This window comes from Sinohyriopsis cumingii, chromosome 3 (genome assembly GCF_028554795.1).
Source record: "Sinohyriopsis cumingii isolate HCF-2022 chromosome 3, ASM2855479v2, whole genome shotgun sequence".
Lineage (NCBI taxonomy): Eukaryota > Metazoa > Mollusca > Bivalvia > Unionida > Unionidae > Sinohyriopsis > Sinohyriopsis cumingii.
This window is the reverse complement of record NC_142963.1, coordinates 85,283,027-85,309,049: the sequence shown is the minus strand read 5'-3', so window position 1 is coordinate 85,309,049 and position 26,023 is coordinate 85,283,027. Positions and strand designations below refer to the sequence as shown.

Sequence of the window (26,023 nt, the reverse complement as noted above, 5' to 3'; positions counted from 1 at the left end):
ACCAATATGGCCATCTTTCACCGTGATGAAACAGTGTCCCATAGACAACCAATATGGCCATCTTTCACTGTGATGAAACAGTGTTCCATAGACAACCAATATGGCCATCTTTCACCGTGATGAAACAATGTCCCATAGACAACCAATATGGCCATCTTTCACTACTCTCGTTATGGATAATATTTTCAGAGGCAGACCCAGATGTTTTTTAATGAAGGTGTTCGATTTTTAGAATTGGCTGATTTGGTTTACTTAATGTGGCCATTTTTTAAAAAACTTTTCAATGAAGAGTATAGTTTTTAATTCTAAAAATGGGTGGGAGATCCTCTGGCCACTCCCCCCCCCCCCAAAAAAAAACCCCAACAACTTCTGCTGCTGCTTTTAACTGTCAGTTTGTTTGGCACAGCTTGTGTCAAACTGTCACAGCATGTCTAGAAAGTTGAAGATACAAATTGATCTGGATTTAATATTCTATATTTTAATTAATACACCTTTTACAGAATTTGAAAGGCTTTACTTTTTATATTTATTTTACAGTACTTCATGTTTACATTTTTGGAAGGGTTTTTGCAATTATTTATATGTAGATTTTTAGAACTTAACATTTTGTCAACATTATATGGACATTAATGTGCCAGCATGCCATTTAAACCATATTGCATACAAACTGTTTCACATGTAGTAACACAGGTGTGATTTTCTGCAGAAACTGCAAAGCTAAACACACTACCTGTTAATTCAGACAGGTATCTTCCTGGCTAAACTTGCTTTTGATCTTGTTTATTTGTGCAAGTTCACCACCTTTATTTTTTTTTTTTTTATCAATCTCAGCTCTACCTGCTTCTGGAGTTTGGTGGTTTCCCACATACTCTGTATATTTTCAACCATTCCATCTGTTTGAAACAATGACATAATCTTTCTACAGTTTTCATTTGATCATTTAGATGTTTTTCATTATAGACAGACTGCTGTCTTGTTTACCCACTCCAGGAATTAGAACTTTTCCTCTCTCTTTGAAATGAACTATAAACCAACCAATCAGCATCCTCTATTGGTATTTTGGAGTGGAGAATCCAGATATTTATTTTCCAGTAATTTTGTCCCTTTTGGTTGCTTTCATTTGGTTGAGGTATGATTTAATTGTGTGCAGTTTGATTTAAAGTAATGGAAAGTTTGTGTGCTATGGGGTGATGAGTTGAAAAAAAAAGGCAGATGTAATAAACAAGTTGTAACATTTTTTGGACTACACTGAAGCAACAACAGTGATGCAGACATTGACAGTAGAGATGTATTTAGTAAGTACCTGTGACTGAGTACATGCTTTTATGGCAAGGATCCAGCAGGCTTGTTTTTGTGTTTAAACACACTCCTATGGAGCCAGCACTTCCTATCAGCTCTTCATCCTTCAACAAGTCTCATGTTTTACAATAAAAGCAGGCACAATACCTTTATGTCTGCATGTTTGCACAACATATTGCATTTTCATCTGGCATCAGCTGTGATTTTTGAAGGATGCACTCCTTTACAATAATGCCCTTCATTACAATGTGGTTCTTGTTGCAAGGCAGATACATTCATGGATCTCATTTCACAGAGCAGTAGTTATATTTATAATGTACTTGATCATACAGTGTTCTCACTATATTTATAATGTACTTGATCATACAGTGTTCTCACTATATGTATAATATACTTGATGATACAGTGTTCTCACTATATGTATAATATACTTGATCATAATGGTGTTCTCACTATATGTATAATATACTTGATCAGATGGTGGTCTCACTATATGTATAATGTGTTTGATTATAAAGTGTTCTCCCTATATGTATAATAGACTTGATCATATGGTCTTCCCACTGTATATATAATGTACTTGATCATAGCGTTCTCACTATATGTATAATAGACTTGATCATGTGGTGTTCTCACTATATGTATTATGTGTTTGATTATAAAGTGTTCTCACTACACGTATAATATACTTGATCATACCATGTTATCAAGGGGCCCCGAGTGGCCAAGTGGTCTAAAGCGCTGACAGTTACAGATCACTGCCATCTCACCTCTGTCTGTGTGAGTTCGAGCCTCAGGCTCTGCTAAAGTGGGTACGTGAGAAAGCCTGCCAATAGCTTCTCGTGGATCGGTGGATCTTCCTGGGGTTTTCCAGGGTTCTTCCTCCACCAATTATACTGGCTACCATGTATAGCCTATCTTGTGCTGAAAAATGGTGTTAAACCCTACAACAACAACAACAACAACAACCATGTTATCACTATATGTTTCATGTGTTTGATTATAAAGTGTTCTCACTATATGTATAATATACTTGATCATACAGTGTTCTCACTGTATGTATAATATACTTGATCATATGGTGTTCTCACTTTATGTATGATATACTTGATCAGTGTTCTCACTATATGTATAATGTACTTGATCATATGGTATTCTCACTATATGTATAATGTGTTTGATTATAAAGTGTTCTCACTATATCTATAATATACTTGATCATATGGTGTTCTCACTATATATATAATGTACCTGATCATATGATTTTCTCACTATATGTATAATATACTTGTTCATACAGTGTTCTCACTATATGTATAATGTACTTGATCATATGGTGTTCTCACTATATGTATCATGTGTTTTATTATAAAGTGTTCTTACTATATGTATAATATACTTGATCATACAGTGTTCTCACTATATGTATAATATACTTGTTCATACAGTGTTCTTACTATATGTATAATATACTTGATCATACGGTGTTCTCACTATATGTATCATGTGTTTGATTATAAAATATTCTCACTATATGTATAATATACTTGATCATACTGTGTTCTCAATATATGTATAATATACTTGATCATACAGTGTTCTCACTATATCTATAATATACTCGATCATACAGTGTTCTCACTATATGTATCATGTGTTTTATTATAAAGTGTTCTCACTATATGTATAATGTACATGATTATAAAGTGTTCTTATATGTATCTTGTACTTCATTATAAGGTGTTCTCACTATATGCATCTTGTACTTCATTATAAGGTGTTCTCACTACATGTATCTTGTACTTCATTATAAGGTGTTCTCACTGTATGTATCTTGTACTTCATCATGAGGTGTTCTCACTACATGTATCTTGTACTTCATCATGAGGTGTTCTCACTACATGCATCTTGTACTTCATTATAAAGTGGTCTCACTACACGTATCTTGTACTTCATCATGAGGTGTTCTCTCTACATGTATCTTGTACTTCATTATAAGGTGTTCTCACTATATGTATCTTGTACTTCATCATGAGGTGTTTGTGAAGTTCTATGTGACTCACTGTTATGCATTGGGGTGGGATGCTCCCAATATTTATTTGAATTACTGAGGAATTCCCACCCTGGCTCGTTTTTGTAGGAAGTAAAATTAGTGATAGAGAGAGGTAAAGCTCCGAGCCCCCAGTCAGCAATACCGACAATTAAATTATTAAGAACACAAAGGTGAAATCCAAAAGAATAACAATTTAATACAAATTAAACAATATTAAATTCTCAACCAATCTGCTTCCTCTCGACCATGTGACAACCTATTTCATCACGTGATTTTAGTGTGAGATGGCTTTCCCCTGTACTTGGTTTCTACTCATCTGTGTTTACTATGCCAATTGCTTTCCTCCTTCCGGCATTCTCTGATTCTTCCTGTCCTCTTCCCCTTTTGTCTTCTTTTCTCCTCCTCCTTTTCTTTCTCTCTTTCTCCTTCAACGAGGCTTGTTCCCCGCCTACTTCTATTCTCTATTTCTCCTTCAATGAAGCTTATTCTCCGCCTACTTCTATCCTCTATTTCTCCTTCAACAAAGCTTGTTCTCCGCCTACTTCTATCCTGTCTCTCTGAGACTCGGGACTTCACTGCTCTGTCCCCAAAAGCTTCCTTTACGAAAAACACAAGGACGTTAGCATTTGTGTTAGCCATCTCGCTCACACTAAATCAACAATCAATCAATCATCAGATCAAGGTTATCTACATCTTTGGTCACGCATTCGTGCACATCGAAAAACACACACGTTCTTATAGAAACAACGTTGCAATAAGAGCGGTATCCTACTTATCATACAGAAATCACTAAATTGCATCACATCAATATATATATATATATATATATATATATATATATATATATATATATATATATATATATATATATATATATATATATATATATATATATATATATATATATATATTCTTAATCTCATTATTCTCAACAATATCACAATAATCCAACGCATTTCTGTACTTTACACTCCCACAAGTGTACACAAATATTCAAATATCCATATTTAAAAATACACACTGCAGCCATTTTACAAGCTACCATTTAATTCACAATGGCAAAATCTAGAATATCACATGAATAAATATACTAGTTTACTACGAAGTAACTAAATAGCGAAATACAATATTAATTCTGATGAGCGAGCAATCTACATAATCATAGCTCATTTCTCAAGTACGCATGTAAATTAAACAATGCAAGGGTAATTCTACGTGCTAACGATTCTAGTAAGTAAATATACATACTGCACTTAATTACAATTACAATGCCGTAACATTCTGCAACAATTGAGCAAATAACTCACTGACCTTTACGAAGCTTTCTGTCCTTAGAATGTACTAAGATTTTCCCGCCAAATCACGAGTGGCTCCCTCGGAGTGAGTATATTCTGCTTTACCAGTACGACGGCTTACGAATCACTAATTCGTTATCAGTTCAAATGACTGTTAAGTTCTGGTTCGAATTGATGGCCCCACCCTTCCTCAGTTCTGATTGGATATCAATTCTACCCCCAGTCTGTGCATCTTAACAGATGAGCCTCAGGCCATCTGTCGAAGCGGCGAGATTTACAATAGTGTTGAGGGTCCTTTGTTCTTAGAACAAAGCTTCTAACATCTATATGCTAGTGTTAACACCTAACGGGGGGTTCTTGTACAAACAAAATCGCCACAACAGTGCAGGGTCGACATACTCATTGCGCTAATCCATTCCTTTGTTCCTAACTTACGTAATCGCGGGCAGGCAAACGTGACAGTGTTCTCACTACATGTATCTTGTACTTCATCATGAGGTGTTCTAAATAAATGCATCTTGTACTTCATTATAAAGTGTTCTCACTATGTGTATCTTGTACTTCATCATGAGGTGTTCTCACTACATGTATCTTGTACTTCATCATGAGGTGTTCTCACTACATGTATCTTGTACTTCATTATAAGGTGTTCTCACTATATGTATCTTGTACTTTGTCATGTGTGGTCCAGGTTGGGAGATATTGAAGGATATAGGTATGACATGGTCCAGGTTGGGATATGTTGAAGGATACAGGTATGACATGGTCCAGGTTGGGATATACTGAATGATACAGGTATGACATGGTCCAGGTTGGGAGATATTGAAGGATATAGGTATGACATGGTCCAGGTTGGGATATGTTGAAGGATATAGGTATGACATGGTCCAGGTTGGGATATGTTGAAGGATACAGGTATGACATGGTCCAGGTTGGGATATGCTGAAGGAGATAGGTATGACATGGTCCAGGTTGGGAGATATTGAAGGATATATGTGTGACATGGTCCAGGTTGGGATATGTTGAAGGATATAGGTATGACATGGTCCAGGTTGGGATATGTTGAAGGATATAGGTATGACATGGTCCAGGTTGGGATATGTTGAAGGATATAGGTATGACATGGTCCAGGTTGGGAGATCTTTATTGATTATTTACTGCTTTTTTATTGTTGTCTTTACATGAACTTGACAAGGTGAATTGTCACCCAATAAAGGATAGAAATAACAATAATATATACTGAGCAATAGCAAATTCAGCATTTCTGAAGCACTGATATACATAGGTCCTGAAATGTTTTTCTGGACATATCCAGCAGATTAAAGGTTTTGACAGGCACATGCATCTACTTTGACCAACCGGATGTCAGTCATATCTAAACAATCGTTATATGAAATTATTTTTTTTTGCTTTATTGTTTATTAACTTGTTTATTCATTAGACTATCAAATAGACCTTAACACAGAAAATTCAAAAGTCACCAAGTCTGGCTTACAGATTGTTTTCTTGTCAAACAATCAATAAATGTGATTCCGACAAAGTCAGTACTACAGTATACATCAGTTCCCCACATCACATTTCCTAATAGTGTGTTGCAGTTTTTCTTCATATTATGCTTTTAAAACAAAATATGTGAAACCTATGCCCAAATTTTGGAGCAAAGAACAACCGACATTTATTAGTATCCTTCAAATCTTTCTTGGAGACCCGATTGTAGAAAACTTCACCATTTGTTTTTACTGGAAGTGGCCATCAGTTAGGAGTTGCATATGTTTGAGGTAGTTAGTAAGTCTGCTCTTTGTCAGTTAATAATTACTTTTTATTATAAGAGCGGACTAAAATACTCTTTTTGGGTGAAATTCTAGAGCGAATTGTTTTGGACAAAATTTTTTTATTATAAATAATTAGTCCAAGAGAAATTCATGATTAGAACATTGCTCTGCCATTTCCATCAAGTCAAGAAATAACCTCGGATGTAGTTGTTGAAATGAAAATAAATTTGATGGGTTTGATAATTTGCCTCCGGTTTAGTGCACCACATGTGTTGCATTGTTCCAATTGTGACTTTATCTCCTTCCACCATTATACTGTACCGTGTAAACAAAAAGTAGTTTCAAATATTAATCTCAGTCGTGGCAAAGTACATATTTCATGACTGGATGGAAAAGGCTGAGGATGTTCCAGTTGAGGAGCAGTGTATCACATTCATATAATTTGAGGTGAATCCTATGGATTTTACCTCAGATTTATTCTGATAAATGCATTTGGACCACCTCAGCTATGTATGAAACAAGGATTGACTGAGAAGTTGCAAATACATTGAACTATCATTCATAACTTCTTGGTCAATATACATTACTGAAGTTGTCCAAATATATTGCAGTTACATTATTCTTGTGATGAAATTTCCAGTGAATTTTTTTTATGATTTTCTGTAAATTATTGTGCTAACATACCATCTGAAGAATATTTTTGTCTCATGGAAATTATGGTATCACTAAAGGAGAAATAGCAAAGGATGTCATGCTTGCAGTGAATCATGGATCGGGTATGCTAATATTCAAGCCACAGCACAACCAAAAAAATGACACATTGTACAGTGTAGTTAATAATTAGATTTATCAATCTTTTCTGTTTTGTTATGTTTCCTTTAAATGTTCTATAATAAATTTAAAAACTGTATGTCTGCCACATGTTTTGTTTTGAAAATATGTCCAGCAAAGCCATTAGAATTTCAGGTGATCTAACATATACACACAAAAACACACACACACACACACACACACACATATGCACACACACACACACACTTTACATTTTAATGAAGAGGGCAACTATGGTTGATCATTATTTCTTGAAAACATTATAATAGCTTTTGTTTTCTGTACAGCGGAGATAATGAAAGCAAGAAGAAATGTCTGTCCTTCTAGTCTCAGCTACTATAAATCAGATGAATTTTAATGTCAGAGCATGATTATTTTTTTCTATCAAGTGAGGAAACTGCATTCTAAGAATGGGAACTATTTTCTACAGCTCAGACTATGATAGCACTTTCATTTGATTTATTTATTTCCAGAATTTTTAATATGCAAACAAGGTAACATAGTTTTTACTAATGTGATGATGCCAGAATATTATGCCAAAATGTTATATTGTCCGTTGTACATTTTATTCAGTAAAAAGCAACAATTTTCAAAAGAACAAACCTCTGAAATGGATGGCTGGGCTCCCTTAATTACTGGATTCCAATTTAAATATACTACATTTTCTTAAGTTTATTCTCCTTTGGTTTCTGGATTTCTGCCAAAACAACATACACAATGTTTTCTTAAGAAACGTTCTTTCTGTTCATCAATACTTAAATTTCAAGTGTGGATATACTGCTTATAATATTGGTGAGTGGGGGGAGGGCACTTGCTTTGAAAATGTGTATTTGAAAGAAGCTTTGTCCAAATATGCAGTCATTTACAGTTTTGTTACAACCTTTATGTTTCATGTTTGAGGAAGGATAAATTACTGGTATTATGTGGATTCAGTTATGTTACCTCATAATCCAGACTGGCTTATCGAAGAAAATTGTGGATGTGCTGTTATGTCAAATCGAATGAGATTGCAAGTTTCAGAAAAATTATGGATGATGTTTATATTGAGCAAAATCATACTCTTTAAGAACAATAGATTTAAGACAGAATATTCCCAAAAAGTATATACATTACAGGGAAACCCAGCTATTGGGGTCAACTGAGTGCCATTTTAATTGGATTGTCTGCATATTATTGTTGGTGAGGCTGCATAATGGCAGACTTTCTGTTTTCAGTATTTGGTACTAATGTCTTTTTCTGTTGCATGCATTTTTCAGTGTTTGATGGAAAAGACTTTGCTATTACATGCAGTTCTATAATACATTTAGTATTATCAGAACAGACAATTGCAGCTGCTGTGTAATACTAAAAATAACTCCATTTTATCATTATTCATTCGAAGTAATTTATCACACATATGTGCTGAAACATGTATAAAAACTGCCTGCCCCCCTCCCATCCATACAAAATTGAAATTCTCTCTACCCACCCAAGAAAATGCCTGAATGTGATTTCCCCACACTTTGTGAAAATTTTGCCAAAATCACTGAATATGTATTTTCATTAAACAACACAGAAAACTTGTAATTCATTTACTCTAGGTTAGGCACTGGAGATCTGGTCAAATTAGGTTGTTGTAATGTCTGCTACCCTTATATCTGTATGAATTTTTCTTGCTTGTTCCTAATTTCAGTCAAACAAGAGTAACTAGACCATATGCAAATGTGAAATATAAAAAAACTCCCACTACAATCATACTACTGTTGTAGGATATAACAATTTTGCTTATTAATACTGCCATCATACTATAAATATTAATTTTTAAAAAACACATGCAGTGCTACAACACTATTTGGCCTTAATAATAATACAGTTCATTTTAAAAAACACATGCAGTGCTACAACACTATTTGGCCTTAACAATAATACAGTTCATTTTATAAAACACATGCAGCGCTACAACACTATTTGGCCTTAATAATAATACAGTTCATTTTATAAAACACATGCAGTACTACAACACTATTTGGCCTTAATAATAATACAGTTCATTTTATATAACACATGCAGTGCTACAACACTATTTGGCCTTAATAATAATACAGTTCATTTAAAAAAAAAACACATGCAGTGCTACAACACTATTTGGCCTTAATAATAATACAGTGCATAAAACACATGCAGCGCTACAACTCTAGTTGGTTTTAATGATACATTGTAATACAATTCATTTTATAAAGCACATTATAATGATCATGGATCTAATTTCATTAAGTGGCACTAACATGATGTGAATATGAGATAGTATTGTAATGGTATATGAGTAGTGATGTGGTACGGTCCCACTTCACTACTTCTATGAGATCTTTATGAGATGGTGTTTCTATGGCATATGAGATCTTTATGAGATTGTGTTGCTATGGTATATGAAGTCTTTATTAGATAGTATTGCAGGATGTTATGAAATGGTATTTCTATGGTATGAGAATTTTATGAGTTAGTGTTGCTATGGTATATGAGATGGTATTGCTATGGTATATGAGATCTTTATGAGATGGTATTACTATGGTACATGAGATGTATTGTTATTATATATGAGATCTTTTATGAGATGGTATTGCTGTGGTACATGAGATTGCTATGGTATATGAAATCTTTATTACATAGTGTGTATTGCAGATTGTTATGAAATGGTATTGCTATGGTATATAAGATCTTTTTTAGATGATATTGCTATGGTATATAAGATCTTTATGAGATGGTATCATTATGGTATATGAGATCTTTATCAAATGGTATTGCTATGGCATAAGAGATGATATCACTATAAGGTGGTATGCTTTACGGCTCCTATGGATAGTTATAAAGATTCATTATAATGATGGAGTACTGTGTCATGCAATTCATTATAATGATGGAGTACTGTCATGCAATTCATTATAATGAAGGCATACTGTGTCATGCAATTCATTATAATGAAGGTGTACTGTGTCATGCAATTCATTATGATGATGGAGTAATGTGTCATGCAATTCATTATGATGATGGAGTAATGTGTCATGCAATTCATTATAATGAAGGCGTACTGTGTCATGCAATTCATTATAATGATGGAGTACTGTGTCATGCAATTCATTATAATGAAGGCATACTGTGTCATGCAATTCATTATAATGAAGGCGTACTGTGTCATGCAATTCATTATGATGATGGAGTAATGTGTCATGCAATTCATTATAATGAAGGCGTACTGTGTCGTGCAATTCATTATAATGAAGGTGTACTGTGTCATGCAATTCATTATAATGAAGGCATACTGTGTCATGCAATTCATTATAATGAAGGCGTACTGTGTCATGCAATTCATTATGATGATGGAGTAATGTGTCATGCAATTCATTATAATGAAGGCGTACTGTGTCGTGCAATTCATTATGATGATGGAGTAATGTGTCATGCAGTTCATTATAATGAAGGCATACTGTGTCATGCAATTCATTATAATGATGGAGTACTGTGTCATGCAATTCATTATAATGAAGGCGTACTGTGTCGTGCAATTCATTATAATGAAGGCGTACTGTGTCATACAATTCATTATAATGATGGAGTACTGTGTTATGCAATTCATTATAATGAGGTAGTACTGTATGAACTGATTGTCAGTTTTTTACCTTTCTGAGATGTGCTGAAAACAGTACTTAACTCACTTGCAGATTGGTCATAAATTGCTGATCATGGATTTTGTATGTGATCTACTCTGTTCTTCAACCGGGACCCCAAGTGGCCGAGTGGTCTAGAATACTCACTGTTCCAGATCACTGCCATCTCACCTCTGTCTGCGTGGGTTCGAGTCCAAGGCTCGGCTAGCATGGATACGTGGGAAAGCCTGCCAGTAGCTTCTTGTGGGTCGGTGGTTCTTCCTTGGGTTTTCCAGGGTTCTTCCTCCACCAGTTATACTGGCCGCCATGTATAGCTTATCTTGTGCTGAAAAATGGCGTTAAACCCTAGAACAACAACAACAACAGTTCTTCAACCCATTAAGAGTAACATCTATTCTGATCATTTGCTGATGCTGAGAAACGTGTACCTACTGTGAAAGTGAGGAGACTGAGTCTGAAATGTGTCCAGACCAATTTGGCTGGTGAAATATGAGCTGTTGTAGAGGTAGTAACCTTGATTCTACCTTGATTACATGACACACTGTCAGGTGAAAAGTTATAGGTTGATTACAAGTATCTCTCACAGCTGGCTTTAAATATTACTGACTGCTTTATTCACCTATACAAACCCAGTTTGATAATGCTAATCACAGCAGGAAATGGCACCAGGTGCATTTAAAACTAATCTAAATTTTGTTTTTTTAACTCCCTCCATAGCTGTGTATTACTCATGTCAGTCCATTGTGTCCTGTCATATCCTGTCCTGTCACATAATGTTCTTTCTGTGACAAAAAATGGACCATTACTTTTGATTACTTTACATTCATGCATGTGTGATGTATGAACACATTTCTATTTCATATTCTGTAATTTTTATTACATCTTAATTAGATTGGGATATTCAGACAGTTAAGCACAAGTTATGGTATTTCTGTAAATACCTTCTATTTTTTTGTATTGTTGGGGTCTTACCTTTTGGCAGTATCTCATTTATTTGACTGGAAATGGTTCTCCTTCTAGCAATTTTTTTGGGGAGAGAAATGAGTGCATGTCTGTGCAGTGTACTGTAATGTAACAGAACATAGGACAGTTGCTTGTGTTACTAAAGTATACAAATTGTATGTTTTACATTCAAGCAAATAATGATATACATTGAAAGTCTATATAGCACAAGGTGTCAAAAGAAACAGCCTTTTTACTTCTGCAAAATCATAGCAAAAAATGAAGAATATTAATCCATGTAATTAATGTTTGACTTTTTAAAATGTATTGTCCTGCGTGGTACTAACATATATTACATTCTTCATTATTATGATTATGAATAGTAATAATAATAATAATAATAATATCCATCATTGTCATCATTGCAACCAAAAGCATCAGGAATATTTTTCTATGAATTTAATATTTTAAAGTGTCAATTCTGTTATCATTAGCACATGCATAATGACATACACACCTGTTATCATTAGCACATGCATAATAATATACACACCTGTTATCATTAGCACATGCATAATGGCATACACACCTGTTATCATTAGCACATACATAATGACATACACATCTGTTAGCTTTAGCACATCATGACATACATACCTGTTATCATTAGCACATGCATCATGACATACACACCTATCATTAGCACATGCATAATGACATACACACCTGTTATCATTAGCACATGCATAATGACATACACACCAGTTATCAATAGCACATACATAATGACATACACATCTGTTAGCTTTAGCACATCATGACATACATACCTGTTCTCATTAGCACATGCATCATGACATACACACCTGTTATCATTAGCACATCATAATGACATACACATCTGTTCTCATTAACACATACATAATGACATACACACCTGTTATCATTAGCACATACATAATGACATACACATCTGTTAGCTTTAGTACATCATGACATACATACCTGTTATCATTAGCACATGCATCATGACATACACACCTGTTATCATTAGCATATCATAATGACATACACATCTGTTATCATTATCACATAATGACATGCACACCTGTTATCATTAGCACATGCATAATGACATGCATACCTGTTATCATTAACACATAAATCATGATATACACACCTGTTATTATTAGCACATGCATAATGGCATGCACACCTGTTATCATTAGCACATGCATAATGACATACACACCTGTTCTCATTAGCACATGCATAATGACATACACACCTATTACCATTAGCACATGCATAATGACATACACACCTGTTACCATTAGCACATAATGACATGCACACCTGTTATCATTAGCACATGCATAATGACATACACACCTGTTATCATTAGCACATACATAAGACATACACACCTGTTACCATTAGCACATAATGACATGTACATCTGTTATCATTAGCACATGCATAATGACATACACATGTAACTAATGCCTAGTAAACAGAGAGATAGAAAGATCGATTTTCCCATGGTTTCAAGCAGATGATTTGTATGTAGAAAGAGGAAGTTGACACAAGTCATCAAAGTGCATGATAGTAAACATTCAAACAATCACCTAACAACAAACAAGAATAATACTTAGTTAGAAAGTGTCCAGTTCCAGACCACAGTCTGATTACTTTGACCCAGCTTAATTATTTTGTTTTCGTGTTTGCTTTTTTGTTTTGTTCAGGGATCTTTTATTTATTTGGATGGTTAATTTTGAGATATTTATGAAATCTAAAATCCACATTTTTACCTCTAATTATTTATACGTCTATGAGAATTTAATTTAATGTGCAAAAAGAAATTACAGGCAATGCAATTATCTCAGTTTGATACTACTGTACTTATCAACACTGAATGAAATACACTCTGTTCCCAGTTTAACTAAAATTCTCAACATTCTCCTCTGGTTGTTTTATATCACATTGTTGGAAATATGTTAGCTAATTTAAATTTTAATTTAGAGCTCTAGCACATGTCTGGTTAAGTCATCCCCCTGGAAAGAGGGAGAACTTGCTGTATCTTAAAGGGGGAGCTCAAAATCTCAATACTTTTGTATATGTGTGCATGCATTTACCTGTTCATCCTTTAATATTGGCAAGTCCAACCCATAACTTTGTAATGGTTGAAGATTTTCATTTAACTTTAGCTAAGCATATATAATGATTTTATTGTGTGTCAAGTACCATACATATGCCCCTTGCCTCAAAATTATGGTCATATCAAGGGGAAATGGAATTCTGGGACTTGCATCGTTGTCCAGAGTGTAACTCATGAACCACTTAATTTAATGAAGCTTTACTTTTTTATATCAGGTTATATTCAGTGTGTTGCATACCATAGCCATACATCATGTCTCAAGGTCAAGGTTATGGCAAGGCAGGGGAACTGTAATTCTGTGATGTGTATCCTTCTTTGGAATAAAACATTTGAATCACTTAAGATAATTCAATGGAACTTTAGCCAATACATCAATCCACTGCATTAGTACTGTATTGATCTCCTTATTAATCAATAAGAAAGGTGTGCTACATCATGTGGTATAACAACAACTGGGAATCAAGGTTGAACAAAGAGTTGGCTGTGATGGTTGGTACCATTAATAAGAAGGTATGCACATTGGTCCTAATTGGTTGGATTTTACAGAATCAGATTGTGTTTATACATCAAGCTAAAGCCAGTAAATCCCCAGTGCTTGGTAACAGAATGTTTAGGGTTTTTCATTTTTCAACCTCTGGAAAGTTTCTTAAGGAAAATATAATCTCATTCCTTACCTTTTTATTGAAGCTTTCATTACCTTTTATTGGCATGTAATTCCTGTAAGGATGTTAAATGGGAACAACTGTAAAAATGGAACTGATCAATGGATAATTTGGAGGTGAAAAAGATCATTTCCAGCTCAGGCATAATTAACGTTTTCATCCAGCATTATGTAGGAGTGGGTTGAGGGGGAGTACTTGATAAAGGGCTTGTGCTTTACATAGTGTAGGTTTAATCCATAATGTGAAGCTTTTTTAAATTTGTGAGTAAGGAAAATAATTCTGACATTTAGTGAATATTGAAACTTTTCACATTGTAGTTCTCAAATGTGAAAAAGAAAGAAAAATATTGAATTTTTCATCTGATGGAGAGTCATCAATTGGAGTTACAAAATGCACTCTAAAAGTTTGCACTTTTAAGGCATATCTCAAAAAGAAGCACAGTACTCCCTCAGTGAAATGTGCATATCATAACATAATTCTGGATTTAACATGGTACTAATATTGACCCCAATAAAGTGTTGCATCTTTTTTCTTTACAAAAAAATACCCATTATTTAGCAAATTTGGGATCATTCCTGCTATACCATGTTTCTGTATATAATGCTGTTCTCAGTATAGTGTGGTTCATTTCATTACAATGTTTTCACTATAATGTGGTTCAGTGCATAATGTAGTCAGTGGTTCTGGACACCAACTACTGTGCTATGACAAGGGTTTCAAGTATTTCTGAACAACTAATGTAGGGAGAAAATGCATAAAATAAATAAAGACATTGATTGACACTGTTGATTCATTGCTTTATGTGAATGAGTGAAATCTGTGCCAACAAATTGTTTCAGCTGTTTTTCAGTATCAGTTTTTTGTTAGACTAAATTGCAGGATTTCTTGTGTGTTGCATACAGACCACTTGAAAATAATTGAAAAGAAGGAATTCAAGTACAAGTAGATCTCTTGTTTATTTTTAAAGCTATGCTATAATTATTTAAATTTCACTAATTTGATCTCTGTTCTTCAATATTGCAAGGCACTTCATGTCTTTGTATTGATCGGGACCCCATGAGTTCAAGTCTCAGCATGGTCAATGTGAGTATGTGAGAAAGCTTTCCAGTAGCTTTCCATGGGTTAGTGGTTCTTCCTGGGGGGGGTTTCCAGGTTTTTCCTCCACCAGATATAGTCTATATTGTGCTGAAAAAATGGCTTTCAACCCACAACATTCTCAACTCAATCTTCATATTAATAATAATAAATTTATCATGTACAAAGTTTTCTTGCACAAGGAAATGCTTAACTAATTTACTCTTCTTCTCTGGACAGTATTATGAAATTATTAGAGAGGAATTCAAAATCATTGTATGTGACTAACATCTTGTGTCTGCAGTATCCAATCTGGAAATGTTGCAAGATGTATCTAAGGGTTGGTGATGTCTTACAGGTCATGTAGAGATATAATGTCTCCCATACCATATCCACACCTCTTGATGCAAGGTGAAAGTCACAGCAGTAATTTATACTTGTATCATTGTCAGAAGTATAACGTTTGAAAATATTTTAATGAAGCTTTGACCAGTAGTATGTCATGACTGAACAATATGTCACATACCACAGCTGTGCTCACCAATCTTCAAGGTCATGGCAAGGGATAATATAAATTAGCAATCTCAATCCATTTGTGGGTATAATTTTTGAACCAGTCAAGAAACATTAGTCTTTTTATATATCTTGATTTGAAAGCATTTTCCTTTGTTAGTCATACAGAATGCCTAAAGACAATGAAAAGGCAGTGGCCTGTTTACTTATCTGGACTGTTACTTTAAAACTCCTATAAATGTTTTCATGAAACTTTGTCCAGGTCCACATCTTGTCATACACTAGTCAAATTCCCAGGCTCAGAGATGAAAGGAAACCAGTTATGAAACAGGTGTTTCACATCCATTTTGTATTGCCTTTTGTTTGCACAGAGACTGCTTTTTTTTTCCTTTTCTGCTCAGTAACTTGTACCAGATTATGTCATTGAAGCTACATTATGTTATTATTTGTGTCAATACTATAAAATTCCAGTGTTTGCATTGTTTTTCACTTATTCAAAATATTTAATTGTAAATCACCCTGTTTTACAAGAACATCTTTGCTGAGAAACATATAATATTGCCTGCAAGGGAATTCATTAGCTTATTTTCCTAATAAAAAGATTTATAATGTATTCAATTTTCAACTCACTGGCTGTAAGGCAATGTGATATTATAATACTGCCCTGTGTCCATTGTGCATCAAGTGTCTTATATCTGTCAATATTTTTGCTTTTAAGTTTATTAACTGCTTCTAGAATGGTCTGTTGTACTCTTAAAAGATTGCCATGAAACTTTACACACACAGTTATCCCATGATCTAGTTCTAAATGAAAATACTGCAACAGTGGATATCTTGAAAATCTTGTTATTGCTACTCCTCCTGTATGGATGGCCATAACAACATGGGGATTTCACTAAAAGACTTCCTATGATGTCTAGTTTGTCCTAAATGAAAATGGTTTTGATCAGATATCCAATATGGCCACCATGACAGGTATCATGAAAATCTTGTTATCACCACTATTCCTGAAAGGATGGTCATATCAGTATGTTGTATTTCACTAAACAACTTCTTATGATATCGAGCTGCTCCTAAATAAAAATGGTGCTCATCAACATTCAATATGGCCATCATGACAGCCATCATAAAATTCTTGTTATAATAACTATACTTGAATAGAAAGTCATATTGATATAGGGTTTTCATGAGAAGACTTCTTATAGTGTCCAGTTGGTCTTGATTAAAAATGGAGCCAATCTGACACCCAGTATGGGTTATTGTTTGTTTTTGTTTTGGGTTCAGTACCATTTTTCAGAACAAAAAAGGCTATATATGGCAACCAGAATAACTACTGGATCAAAAGCAGAGAAAACCCAAGTAAGAACTACCAGTCTACCTGAAACTACTGGCAAGCTTCTCACATGCCCACACTGGCCAGACCTGAGACTCAGACCCATGTTGGATAGAGGAGGGATGGTAATGATTGGTAATGGCAAGCGCTTTAGACCACTCTGTGACCGGGGGCCTCAAATTCTTGTTATTGCTACTCCTCCTGAATGGAAAGTAATAATGTTTTAAAATATTATCTCTACTCCTGTCCATATTTATGACTGTATCAATATATAGTTTTCACCAATAGGTTTTAAATGAAACTGGTGCCAGTCATGCACCCAATATTGCTTCCAGAATGACTGTCTTAAAAATCTTATTGTCACTACTCCCCTGAATGGATGATCATTATGACATGGGGTGTTCACCAAAAATCTAGCAATGATGTCTTGTTGACCTAAATGAGAATGTGGCTAAGCTGACATGCAGTACATGTATCTGTATGACAGCAATTAGTTTGAAATTCTTCTTATTTTTGAAGAATATCAGAAATTGTTTGAACACTTTACAGTTAAAAGTTATAAATGGTCGTATGAATTCCTGGATATTCTTATGCCTACATTGGTATAGTTGAGACTTGAACTCATGTACAGAGTTGAGATATGTGATTGATCTTTAAAGGTGAGTGCCTTATACCACTCAGCTGTCTGGGTCTTCTCTGACATTGAGACTTTCAAATTTTGTACAAATGATATTAATTCATGATCAGATATGGATGCCATTACTAACGATAGAAAATTTTAAATCATTTTGTCCCAAGCACTGCTTATGAAAACCTGGTCATTATGTACAAGTTTATTTACTCTGCTCCCATTCTGCTGTTTCTGGACAATTATACTAGATTCATTTAGATACAGAAGGAAATTTATATGTCTTTATCTTTTATGTAAACATCCTTAAAAATATTTAGCACTTGTTGCAAAATTTTGCTGGGTTTACAGGCTTTTTTTCAGCATCAAATTGGCTTATTTTCAGCCCTTAATAAAGTAAAACCTAGCATGAGTGACTGCTGTTATTTATGACTAGATTCGGAATGCCTAAATCAGTTTTGATATGTAATGTCGTTATCTCTTTGGTCAAATCATTCTCTCTACAAACCATTATTTTGTGGACATAACAGTGTGTCATCTCTGAAGATTGGTTCTAGTTTAGAAATGACTGGTTATAGTCTTTGTATTCTCATATATTAATTCTTTGATACTACTGCCATGTAGCTATACTAAATTTGTATAGTTTGGTCCACCAGATAGCAAAAGCACTGCATAACATGATAGCAAAAGCACCACATAACATGAAGTTTTCTAAGCATTAAAGGCTCACATCAGACTGATTTTCTACTGAACTCAATAAGTTTTGAAAATGAATTAGAGTAATAAAGATAGACATGTAATATTTATGACTTCAAATTAAGAGAGTATTGGAAACTTCCCTGATATTATGATTAGGATCCAGGGCAAATATCATGTTTCAGATTGGTTTAATAACTAAATGGAGTAGATATGCAGTTTAGATATAGTATCTGAACTATACAAAATACTTTTAATGAAGTTTGCAGGTATTATTGCTAAGGCAGAACTTGAAATCTCTTCAGGATGATTTTATTTACCATTTTCTGAGATTTTACAGATTGATAAACTGCTGCTTACTGGTATCAGTTCATTGAAAATTGTAAACTAAGTATTTTGCATCAGCTCAGAGTTAATTATAGATACCCAAATTTTGAGTCAATTATCACTACCCAAATTTTGAGTCAATTATTAGTACCCAGTTTTTGTGTTTTAATGTCAAACCTGGGTGTGACTATACTTGTTCATTTTCAATTGACCTACCGGTAAATGACCACTTCAGTTGCCTAAGTGGTTAGAGCATCAGTCTCAAATGCAGGAGGTTGCCAGTTTGAACCTCAGCCAAGTCATACCAAAATTGGTAAAAATGGTACTAGCAGCTGCCTAACTAGGCACTCAGCATTAATAGGTGAATTTTTATGACATCACCAAATTTGAATATTCCTTGCATATTTAATCATTTGTGCATCAACATTGCACATAAATTACAAATTAGCAATTCCTTGACTATTTGTAAGAAATTTCCAAAACCCTTGGTAACATATTAACCCCTGGAGGTTTTTGACATTTTCGCCTAAAAATTGAGTAGGAAACACGTTTTGAAAGCTATTTCTGAATTGATCTGAAAACACCAAATCCCCAGTGATTTTTCAATAACATACTGCCTAGTTGTGTTAGAAACATTGTTTTTCATTGGCTATTTGACTATCGCATGAGCAGAAGGGTAAAAGTTGGAATTTTAATTTTTATTATTTTCGTAAATGGAGCCATTATTTTTGTATTGAGACCACTCTTTATTCCAAATGCCCATCTTATCCTACTTTCTACAAAGGCTCATCTGTTTGTTTGCAGTTCATACCGGTTTGCCTTAGATCTGAGACCAAAAAGTCTAAAATCTGGACACAAAATTGGATTCCAACCACGGGCGAATTTTGGGTAGAAAAAAGTTGGGTCCAAAAAATGAGGTTTTTTAATCTGTATTTTGTAGTGCAACTAGATATTCCAGATTATTTGGTATCATTGTAGAGCTACATCTGTCTACCCTTTCTATAATTCCACCCACTTTAGTGTATCATGCATGACCATGATGCTACAGAGCTCGGCAGTAGGCTACTACCTCCTGCCCCATTAAGTCGTTGCTAGGGGTTAATGTGTTAAGAGGTCAGAGTTAGGACTGGTCAGTCTGGTGTTAGGATAATGTGATTAGGTGGGACATGATGCTACACGTCTGCAGCATGATACCCCAGTGCTAGATATCACACACACTGCAGACACTGCAGACACTGCAGACATCATATCGATATGACTGAAAAATTGTTAAAGCTACATTAAGAATCCAAATCACCGACACATATTTGACCTACATGGCATGAGACCATAATGTGACTATAATTGTATGCAGATTTGTAGAAGAATCCTGCTTGTCCTTATGGATCAGCTATTCCTGTGGGTGAATGGGTGTGGCAGGGTGGGGTGGGATGAATAGATTTTAGGAACACTTTGTTAAGCAGAGAGAATCTAACTTGCTTTGATTGAAACATTCTACATTCATTTACCCTGACTTGTAAATTTATAGTGTATAGAGTGACACTGTACTTTTTTGTATTCAAGGCAAATTCAACTACATTAAAAATGATGTTGGAAAGGAACATCATGGTATTTTGTTAATATCATTAAAGAAAGATTCTTGTTTTTAAAACGTGTATTAGAAGATATTTTTCAATCTTAATAAAAATAATTTGTCTGTTGTTGAATTAATAAAGTTGTTTTGTATTTTCAGCAGATGCAGTAGAAGCAGAAAATATGAAGATTAACATGGTACTGGTAAGTACAAGGTAATTTTTAAAATGGTTATGGTGAGTACAGAGTAATTTTTAACATGGTGTTGGTGAGTACAGAGTAATTTTTTGACATGGTTTTGGTAAGTACAGTGTAATGGTAAGTGCAATGTACTCTTTCAGATCAACTATGCCTCCTTCAAAAACACATACCTAGTGGAGTCCAAAACTCATGCCTAGTGGAGTCTAATGCTCATGCCTAGTGGAGTCCAAAAATTCATGCCTAGTGGAGTCCAAAAACTCATGCCTAGTGGAGTCCAAAAACACATGCCTAGTGGAGTCCAAAACTCATGCCTAGTGGAGTCTAATGCTCATGTCTAGTGGAGTCCAAAAATTCATGCCTAGTGGAGTCCAAAAACTCATGACTAGTGGAGTCCAAAACTCATGCTTAGTGGAGTCCAAAAACTCATGACTAGTGGAGTCCAAAACTCATGCTTAGTGGAGTCCAAAAATTCATGCCTAGTGGAGTCCAAAAACTCATGACTAGTGGAGTCCAAAACTCATGCTTAGTGGAGTCCAAAACCTAAACTGCAGCATAAATGAGACTGTGAGTTACTGAGGAATCTCATAAAAATTAAGTAAGAGATGGATATCAACAATGAAAAGTGGGTATGGGGGCAGGTTGATTGTTTTAATATTTGCATAATAATTACTTTCAGACTAGTTGTAATTAAATAACTTTTTCTAATGAAATTCTTCACTTTTCTGTGGAAATTATTTTTCTGTTCAATATTTTCTCTGAAACATCATGTTAGACATTACTCCAAGTGGTTTCAACAATCATCACATGTCAAACCATTTGTTTTTAAATAACAAAAATTATATTAGTAAAACACTGATGCTGTTATTTCTTTGCAAGTGAAAATGAAATTTCTGCTCATCCTTCAGCAAATCTCTGACTGCCAATTAAGAAATTTGCACCAAGTATGCTTTACAGTTTGTTTCTTTAGTATCATTGTTCACATTTGTCAAGAAGTATGATAAACCACTAATTAATATTTGATACGTTAATTTTTTACATGTACTATAGTATTCTAAGCATTTGATTAGTCAGTTGAAATGAGTTGACTTATACTTACATGACTGCTAGCTCTTTTGCAGGTATGATTTTCATGCCTTTTATTTTTTTTATTAAATTTTACACCTTGATGTCCTACAGAGGACTGATTAAGGTGATAATACAATGCAGGTCAACTTATAATTGATTGTAACATAGAAACAACACTTTTGTAAGTCTGAGTTCAAAACACACTTTGTGCTTCATTAAGTTCACACATAAATGCATGCAGGAATCACCATGACAGTTGTAGGTCGATTGACAAGACAGCATATCACATTTATGATGATTACACTGAAACTGAATTGAAAGATAAAACTAAAACACAAATTTCACTTGACAAGGTTAAATAACTATTTATTTGTTCAGTAGTTATTGCTGACATTTTAATTTATCGATATTTGATCATGCATTGTTATTCAGAGTGTACTGGGAATGTTCCTTTTCTTAAAAGATGAGACAAAATATAGTATAGGACTTTTATAACAAGTTCTGAATTTTATCATTTTGAAACAAATTTCTGGCACTGACAACATTTTTGGATGATAAAATGAGTGATATGTCAAGGTTTAATTGACCAATTAAAACAGTGTGACCCCAACCAAAGTTGATGTGTGGTATTACCTACCCCTGATATGAATGCAGAAGTGACATTTCAGTTGAACAAAGAAGTCATTAACATAGAGATTATTGTAACAGGAGTTTGCAATGAGTTATGAAATAAACAGCAATCATTTGGAAATCGAAGCAGTTCAATTTTCAGTTAAAATTCAGTATGGTCATTGATAGTTCGAGAGAAAAAAATGAATAATGATAATTATTAGATAGAATTACAAAAATACTGTGAATTCAAATAAATAGCACGATCTTAGTTTAAGTTTTCTAATGTATAATCCACACTGAGAAAATAAATACATCAGATCTCTTTTTCATGCTTTACAAAAGGGAATAGCTTCGTTTTCTCACTTGATTTCCAGCTATTTCATTTTCTCTCAGTGATATCTCTAGCTCCTTTTTCATTGTTTAAAAGGATTTGCAATGATTTACTGATTTGTAATAAAACTGGGGAAAAAAACTGAATGTGCATTAAGGCTTTACTAGCAAAGCTGTTTATAATATTTCCCTTTTTGACAGTGAAATAAATAGGTAGGTCTTTGTTTTATGCATCATCATTTAAAAATGTAAAAAAGGAAAAATAGCCTTGTTTTTTTTTTTTATTGCCACAGTTCTTTGCTGTACAGCTTATACAAGAATGACATGACACAAAACTACAGAGCAGACTGAACCTTTGTTAAGGGAGGTTTTACAGTAATTAATTTTGAAAATTTGAACAATTCATTAATTTTAATAGTAAATTTCAGGAATTCCATTGGAGTAAATTTGACAGGAGAAATAGATTTTGTATCCATTCATAATGTTCTACAAAGAGCATGAGAAAATTACATCTTGAGGATTTTCACTACAGTGGACCTTAGTAAATACAATGTAATCTTTGTGTTGATAAGAAAGGGAGGAAACTTTCTGTTCTTGTGGAATGTTGGGCAGCAGTCGCTTCCCATGAATTAGACAAATGGCATCACAGATATTTGATTTTCCTTGCATAGTGAAATATGCAAAACAGGCTGGAATAAAAAATATGCTATATTTTCACATTTTCCTAATTCTTGTTTTTAATTGCATGTATATGACTATTAATCTGCACTGGATATATTTACATGGCACTGAACACTTCAAACCAGATGTACCAAGTTAGTTGTTCACCATCACTTTGTATTACTTGCAGCCTTTATTGCAGTGTCATAGACACACATATCATTAATACAATCTCAGTCAGGCATGACAAAAAGAACTCACTTCACAATGAGAAACCCTATGAAACTAAGCTTATCATGCACCAAGTATGCCTTACAGTTGGTTTCTTTAGTATCATTGTTCACATTTGTCAAGAAGTATGATAAACCACTAATTAATATTTGATACATTAATTTTTTACATGTACTATAGTATTCTAAGCATTTGAATAGTCAATTGAAATGAGTTGACTTATACTTACATGACTGCTAGCTCTTTTGCACGTATGATTTTCATGCCTTTTATTTTTTTTATTAAATTTTACACCTTGATGTCCTACAGAGGACTGATTAAGGTGATAATACAATGCAGGTCAACTTATAATTGATTGTAACATAGAAACAACACTTCTGCAAGTCTGAGTTCAAAACACAGTTTGTGCTTAATTAAGTTCACACATAAATGCATGCAGGAATCACCATGACAGTTGTAGGTCGATTGACAAGACAGCATATCACATTTATGATGATTACACTGAAACTGAATTGAAAGATAAAACTAAAACACAAATTTCACTTGACAAGGTTAAATTACTATTTATTTATTCAGTAGTTATTGCTGACATTTTAATTTATCGATATTTGATCATGCATTGTTATTCAGAGTGTACTGGGAATGTTCCTTTTCTTAAAAGATGAGACAAAATATAGTATAGGACTTTTATAACAAGTTCTGAATTTTATCATTTTGAAACAAATTTCTGGCACTGACAGCTTTTTTTTGATGATAAAATGAGTGTTATGTCAAGGTTTAATTGACCAATTAAAACTGTGTGACCCTCACCAAAGTTGATGTGCGGTATTACCCACCCCTGATATGAATGCAGAAGTGACATTTCAGTTGAACAAAGAAGTCACTAACATAGAGATTATTGTAACAGGAGTTTGCGATGAGTTATGAAATAAACAGTGATCGTTTGGAAATCGAAGCAGTTAAATTTTCAGTTACAATTCAGTATGGTCATTGATAGTTCGAGAGAAAAAAATGAATAATGATAATTATTAGATAGAATTACAAAAATACTGTGAATTCAAATAAATAGCACGATCTTAGTTTAAGTTTTCTAATGTATAATCCACACTGAGAAAATAAATACATCAGATCTCTTTTTCATGCTTTACAAAAGGGAATAACTTGGTTTTTCTCACTTGATTTCCAGCTCTTTCATTTTCTCAGTGATATCTCTAGCTCCTTATTTATTGTTTAAAAGTTTTTGCAATGATTTATTCATTTGTAATAAAATTGGGGGAAAAAATTGAATGTGCATTAAGGCTTTACTTGCAAAGCTCTTTATAATATTTCCCATTTTGACAGTGAAATAAATAGGTAGGTCTTTGTTTTATGCATCATCATTTAAAAATGTAAAAAAGGAAAAATAGCCTTGTTTTTTTTCTTTATTGCCACAGTTCTCTCGCTGTACAGCTTATACAAGAATGACATGACACAAAACTGCAGAGCAGACTGAACCTTTGTTAAGGGAGGTTATAAAGTATTTAATTTTGAAAATTTGAACAATTCATTAATTTTAATAGTAAATTTCAGGAATTCCAGTGGAGTAAATTTGACAGGAGAAATAGATTTTGTATCCATTCATAATGTTCTACATAATATATCATTCAATGTTATAAAAATAATAATAAATAATTCACTTACGAAACACCTATCAAAAACTAAGGAAACCGCAAAATCAGATGTCCTAGATGTCCTTAACGAACCGAGTAATCAGCTAGGACTCCGGTCCTAGATGTCCTTAATGAACCATGTAATCCGCTAGGACTCTGGTCTCTTGCTAAATAAAGTATAAATAACATTCAGTCTCTAAAAACATTAATAAATAAATAACTTAAAGAGGCAATATCAAAAAACTTATAAATAACATAATGTAGGAAGCACACCCTAAACACCTTGACTAGTAATACCATAATAACCTTGAAAATCTCTCTTCATACATGATTTCTACTAACAACCTCTATAAACAGCATAGACCCCCCCCCCTTTTTAGAACATTCTGAGAAAGAAAAAAAGAAAAATCGCAAGAAACACCAGGCAAATTCAACAAGAAACCAGCGATGTAAAGCAACCAGGACCATTCCCGAGCTCT

At 33.9% G+C, this 26,023-nt stretch overlaps 1 protein-coding gene across 1 annotated transcript in view; it reads left to right on the top strand.

Moving 5' to 3' along the window:
- The window catches only part of LOC149803230 (uncharacterized), a 425,110-nt gene that overhangs the window by 82,283 nt on the left and 316,804 nt on the right, over nucleotides 1-26,023 (top strand). The window contains exon 3 of the mRNA XM_089952861.1: nucleotides 20,957-21,000. The gene's annotated coding sequence lies outside the window, so the exon portion shown is untranslated. The remainder of the gene's footprint in view (nucleotides 1-20,956; nucleotides 21,001-26,023) is intronic.